Source organism: Schistocerca americana, chromosome X (assembly GCF_021461395.2).
Source record: "Schistocerca americana isolate TAMUIC-IGC-003095 chromosome X, iqSchAmer2.1, whole genome shotgun sequence".
Lineage (NCBI taxonomy): Eukaryota > Metazoa > Arthropoda > Insecta > Orthoptera > Acrididae > Schistocerca > Schistocerca americana.
In genome coordinates, this window is record NC_060130.1 from 486,416,115 (window position 1) to 486,422,699 (window position 6,585).

Sequence of the window (6,585 nt, forward strand, 5' to 3'; positions counted from 1 at the left end):
CACAGTCTCTAATGAACTCGATGTATGACGACAGACACTGCATAATGGGGGCGCGCGGTGCATTCCTTCCCAATCCTTGACACAGTCTCTAATGAACTCGATGTATGACGACAGACACTGCATAATGGGGGCGCGCGGTGCATTCCTTCCCAACCCTTGACACAGTCTCTAATGAACTCGATGTATGACGACAGACACTGCATAATGGGGGCGCGCGGTGCATTCCTTCCCAATCCTTGACACAGTCTCTAATGAACTCGATGTATTACGACAGACACTGCATAATGGGGGCGCGCGGTGCATTCCTTCCCAATCCTTGACACAGTCTCTAATGAACTCGATGTATGACGACAGACACTGCATAATGGGGGCGTGCGGTGCATTCCTTCCCAATCCTTGACACAGTCTCTAATGAACTCGATGTATGACGACAGACACTGCATAATGGGGGCGCGCGGTGCATTCCTTCCCAATCCTTGACACAGTCTCTAATGAACTCGATGTATGACGACAGACACTGCATAATGGGGGCGGGCGGTGCGGTTGCTGGGCGCCACCACGTGGTGACAGGAGATCATTTCTGATCAAGTAGATCCCGGAAGAGACGCAGTACCATGCTCAGATGTAATGGTCACCACTGCAACAGTCTGGCCTCTTTCTACATTGTGTCAACAGTGTTCCAGCTCCATTAGCAGCGATGGAGGTTGGACCCATGGTAAGCAGTCTCACAGTAGGGCAAGGACAGAGATTCCTGTCGTGTCAGCGCAGAATCTCTACAGATTCTTGCATCAGAATACAATGACAGCTTTCTGTTTGCTTGGTCACAGGCTACAGCCACCAAGCTGACAGACAATGGCGCAACAATATCATTCCTGATCGCATCTGTGGACTCATTCTTCAGGCAATCGTTGACGTTACAGTTCGTTCCCAATATCTAGGGTTCAAATGGCTCTGAGCACTATGGGACTTAACTTCTGAGGTCATCAGTCCCCTAGAACTTAGAACTACTTAAACCTAACTAACCTAAGGACATCACACACATCCATGCCCGAGGCAGGATTCGAACCTGCGACCGGAGCGGTCGCGCGGTTCCAGACTGTAGCGCCTAGAACCGCTCGGCCACAATGGCCGGCAATATCTAGGGAAAGGGGGCTTTGTCCACCCTGGAGATGATGGGATGGTCTTTCAACAATCATTCTAAATGGGTTTTCGTTGAGGCCTACTTGCTTAAGGCTAGCAATTTCCCATTATACCAGGTGTTTTCCAATCCAAGTTGAAATTAAAGTTTTGAAAAGACCTGGGAGGAAGCAGCATTTTGTAGAGGAGTATAATTAATGGATGCAGGAAATGGCCAATGAAAATACTTACACCTTGCCTCTGACGTTGATTGGCTGGAAGGCTTGGACGTTAAAACCGCTTTGTGGAGTGACTGGGGGATCGAAATTCGAGAGCAAGTTGTAAGCCTCGCGTGTGTAGAATGCAAGTCGTGGGCGCTGTGGGATGGAAGTATTGTTTTAGGACGGGACGAAGTCGGGAGAGTGTTATCCTCTAAGGTCAATAAAGTTATTCTGCTCGTACGGAAAGCGAACAAGAACTTGCAAATGTTTTCGTATGCGTTGGCATGGAATTTAGCTTAATCGTTTCCCAGTTACCGCGACGAGTGATGAGGTTTAGTGAGTGTTCGTGTGCTCGGCGGGAAAATTAGAGTGCGAAGCTGTTGGATAGACCTGCATTTGCTGACAACAGCAATTCCTGTCTAGTTTGAAACCGAATGTCATTCACAAAGCGTGAATCTCGACTCTGGTCCATGTCGGTTAGGATCTTTTGCGACCACTGTTTTTACGCTGTGTTACAGGGCTGCGAGTGGTATACCAGTCCATGTCCTTGTAGACACAATGTACAGTCCACATTCATACACCAAGATACCAGGCAATGTATTCACTGTGTCAAGGAACAAAGGAATTAATGACATTAGCTACCGGAGGGCTTTGATTTAAATCGATGGGGAAGTTGAAAATTTGTGCCGGACTGGGGTTCGAACCCAGACTGATTACTAGGCAGATTCGATGCGTTGACCACTGCGCCATCCAGACACTGTGGTCATCGCAGCTGCACGAACTACCCTAGCACGCCTCCCATATGACCCCAATTCTCAACTTATCCACACACTGCTAATGTAGTGCCCATTCTCCATTAACCTCACCACTCGCGGCATTTCGCTGATTTCCTTAAGAGTTCGAGTGTGGTATGCGTCCACCCTGAAGTGATCATTGACTGTTCTTGTCTTAACTATATGTATGATGTCTGTTCTTTCACACATGTCCGAAACAACAGACACCACATATATGTTCACGGTGTGGTGATGAACATGTCTAAATATGATAGGTCCTTTCTGTTGTTATGTCACATCTCTATGTCGACCCATCTTCTTGTGCTGATACCATATAAGTGACTGGTCTATACATATCATTTCATGATTACGAGTTACGCTAGCAGCGGAGAGTCACATCATCACATGACCGTCTGTTTCCAGTTATACCATGTATAGCACTCCAAAACGAGCCGAGTGCGCTTTTATTGCGGTGACTTGTATTTTATTCGCCAACGGCCTTGCCGCAGTGGTAACACCGGTTCCCTTCAGATAAATGATGTGGAGCGCTGTCGGACTTGGCTAGCACTTGGATGGGTGACTGCCTGCGTCTGCCCAGCGCTGTTGGCCAGCCGGGAGCACTCACCCCTCGTAATGCCAGTTGGATGGGTTACTTGATTTAGAAGTAGCCGGTCTGGTCAAGAAAACTGACAACGGCCGGGAGAGCAGTGTGCTGATCCCCTATGTCCCTCTATATCCGCATCCAGTGACGCCTATCGACTGAAGATGGAGGTTTATATTTTATCCAGAGAACTTATATTCTGTACGCATTTCATGATTAGCAACATTGGTTCCATTACACTCCTAATTTTGGACCACAGTGTTAAAGAAATGTTTGCTAATAAGGCAGGAAAGTTTGATGGTGGTGTTTAATTGCGGCAAACTCTAAAATTCCAATTATTCTGTCGTGGAAAGAGGAAAGAATCTCAGTTCCTAGCTTATGACAGATAAATAAACAGTAAATATCTCTGACGCAACCAAAGTATGTGAAATTCAGTAACAGTCATTTCGAGGGCGAAATTATCAAACTTACGAGCATTGGTTGAATAAGTCACAACACTGGTATCCTTGACACAGGACAGTTTGTAGTAGCCGAGCGGTCTAAGGCGCTGCAGTCATGGACTGTGCGGCTGGTCCCGGCGGAGGTTCGAGTCCTCCCTCGGGCATGGTTGTGTGTGTTTGTCCTTAGGATAATTTAGGTTAAGTAGTGTGTAAGTTCAGGGACTGACGACCTTAGCAGTTAAGTCCCATAAGATTTCACATATATTTGAACGGTTTGCAGTGAACTGAAGGCACTGGCTTTCACCAGGATGCGCCACTGTTGAAGCAAATGTGTAAACATAAATGGAGTGCTACCGTGTTAACTACTACACAGTGCATGAGGCAGTTCAAAAGGAGCCGCCTTCTGCTGTACGATCTATAGTCAGCAAGTCACCCTAAGGTCTGCGGCACATGGTTCAAATGGTTCAAATGGCTCTGAGCACTATGGGACTTAACTGCTGTGGTCATCAGTCCCCTAGAACTTAGAACTACTTAAACCTAACTAACCTAAAGACATCACACACATCCATGCCCGAGGCAGGATTCGAACCTGCGACCGTAGCGGTCGTGCGGTTCCGGACTGAAGCGCCTAGAACCGCTCGGCTACTACGGCCGGCCGCGGCACATGTGGTACCACTTTCAAACGCCCCCTCCCCTTTCACTGTCCCATTTGCGGATAGTGGATGGAAAGAAAGACTGTTAATAAACCTCCGCATGAGATCTAGTGCCTCTGATTTTATGTTTGATTTCTCTATCTCTTCTACTAATACAATCTATAAAGGGTCACAGATTGATGAGCAGTACTGTAGAATATGACGAACAAGTGTTCTGTAAACCACTTCTTCCACGCATGAATTGCATTTCCAACCAGTGAGTCTGAACCTGGTACCTCCCTTTCCTGTAACTTATTTCATGTGATCATTTCACTTTAGATCGCTTCAGACTCTTACTCCTAAGTAGTATACGGTTTGTCCTGTTTCCAGTGGTATATCAGCATTAGTGTAATCTAACGGTAATTGATTAACCGTCTATTTCTGCGCAATAGTCTTCATTTATTTATGTTGAGGATCAACCGCCAGTCTTTGCACCAGCCATCAATCCCCTGCAGGACTTCTTGCATTTCGCTACAGTTTCCTAGAGTTGGAACCTTCCAGCAGATAGCAGCATCGTCTGAGAACTGCTTCATGGGGCTTCCGACGTTATCCCCATGTACAGAATTTATTGTTAAATACGAGGGTCATTCAAGAAGTAATGCAACATATTTTTCTTTCTGAACGCAGACTGATTTTATGCAGGATTTCAATGCACCATATTATTCCCCAACTCTTTTGATTACAAAACCCTATTTTTCAACACAATTTCCGTTCCATGAGACGGCCTTACGCCATCTTACTGGGAGGTCCTGTATGCCTGCGTGGTACCACTGTACTGGTCGACGTCGGAGCCAACGTCTTGATGCATCAACAACCCCTTCAGAGTCCCAGAAGACCGTTGTTATGACTTTACGGGCTGAGGGTGCGGCTTTGAAATTTTTCTTCGGAGAAGAGGTGGTGTGGCGCCACTCCATGTATTGCCGTTTGGTTTGCGTTTCGAAGTGATGAAACCGTTTCATCGCCAGCGATGATGTTCGACAAAAAAATGTCACGATTGGCCTCGGAGCGCGCAGTCAGTTCCGCACAAATGGTCTTTCGTTGCTCCTTACGATCTTCTGTTAGGCGGCTAGGAACCCAGCGGGCACACACCTTTGAGTACCAAACTGGAGGAAGTGTGTATCAGCACTACCAACAGAGACGTCCAGTTGTGCAGCGAGGTGTCTGATTGTGACTTGTCGATCACCTCGAATGACAGTGTCCGCACGTACCAACATTGCAGGAGTCAGCTGCGTGCGGCCGGCCGGTACGCGAGGTGTCGGACAGGTTTGCGCGACCTTGTTGCAATGATGACAGACACCTCGTCAACCTACTCGCCGAGCTTTTGTTCACTGTCCGGTCTCCGTAGCCGTTGTACAAGAGCCTATGAATATCTGCGATGCTGCCGGCGTCTGTGGCCGAGCGGTTCTAGGCGCTTCAGTCTGGAACCGCGCTGCTGCTACGGTTGTAGGCTCGAATCCTGCCCCAGGCATAGATGTGTGTGATTTCCTTAGGTTAGTTAGGTCTAAGTAGTTCTAAGTCTAGGTGACTGATGACCTCAGACCCATAGTGCTTAGAGCCATTTGAACCATTTTATCTGCGATGCTCTAGTTTTCCGCCAAAAGAAACTCAATGACACCACTCTTCTTGGAACGCACCTCCATTACAGAAGCCATTTTGAACCGTACGTATATCGCTGCCACTGCCGGAACTTTATGAAACTATATGGGTTTGGTTGATTGATTCGGGGGAGGGGACCAAACAGCGAGCTCATCGGTCCTTTCGGACTGTGGAAGGATGGGGAAGGAAGTTGGCTGCGCCCTTTCGAAGGAACCATCCCGGCATTTGCCTGAAGCGATTTAGGGAAATCACGGAGAACCTAAATCAGGATGGTCGGCGTGGGTTTTAACCATCGTCCTCCCGAATGCGAGTCTAGTGGGCTAACCACTGCGCCACCTCGTTCGATAAACTCTTACGACGCTGAAACGTAAGTATTCAACTATCTCCCACAACAAATTTCGCATTTTTTCACCAGAAACTGGATGAAAAAAAGTGTTGCATTACTTATTGAACCCCCTCGTATATCGATTTAGGCAGGTGAAGAACAACGTGTTCAATTATATCTCCTAAGAAGTTCTGAATCCAGGCAAAATCCGTAATGAGTAGTTTTGTTTTTATACAATGTCAGTTAACACACTTTGCACAAGACGTTGAAAAGAGTAGATTAAAACCCATCAATAAAGACTACATCTACATCAATGCTCTGTTAATCCTGCTGAAGTACGTGGCAGAGTGTACTTTCCACTATAAAAATACAAGTGTTTCTTTCCATGTCATTCACATATAGAGGATGGAAAGACTGACTGTGTGCCACTGAGCGAGATGATGTCTAATTGTACCAGCACTATCTCTGGGACATGCAAGGAGTCTTTCTTCGAGTGTCCGTGGGTTAGGATTTTCAGGAGTTTCCGTTACTCTCTTTTGCCATTCAAACAAGACTCTGACCGTGCCTACCATACTTCTTTGAGCCTGTTGGTGTGAACTGATATATATCCCATTAACTTGAGAAGTATTTGAGTAAGGGTCGCACAAGTGTTTTATTTATAATCTCTTTTGTAGTTTCCAATTACTCTACTGATAAATAATAACTTTGCAAAAGCATTACCTTTCTAACCTCCGTAGCTAAGTGGCCTTCGTGTCTGCCCTCTGTATGGAGGAACCGGGTTCGATTCCTGAGACTGCCAGGTATTTTTTTTTTCGTTGTTG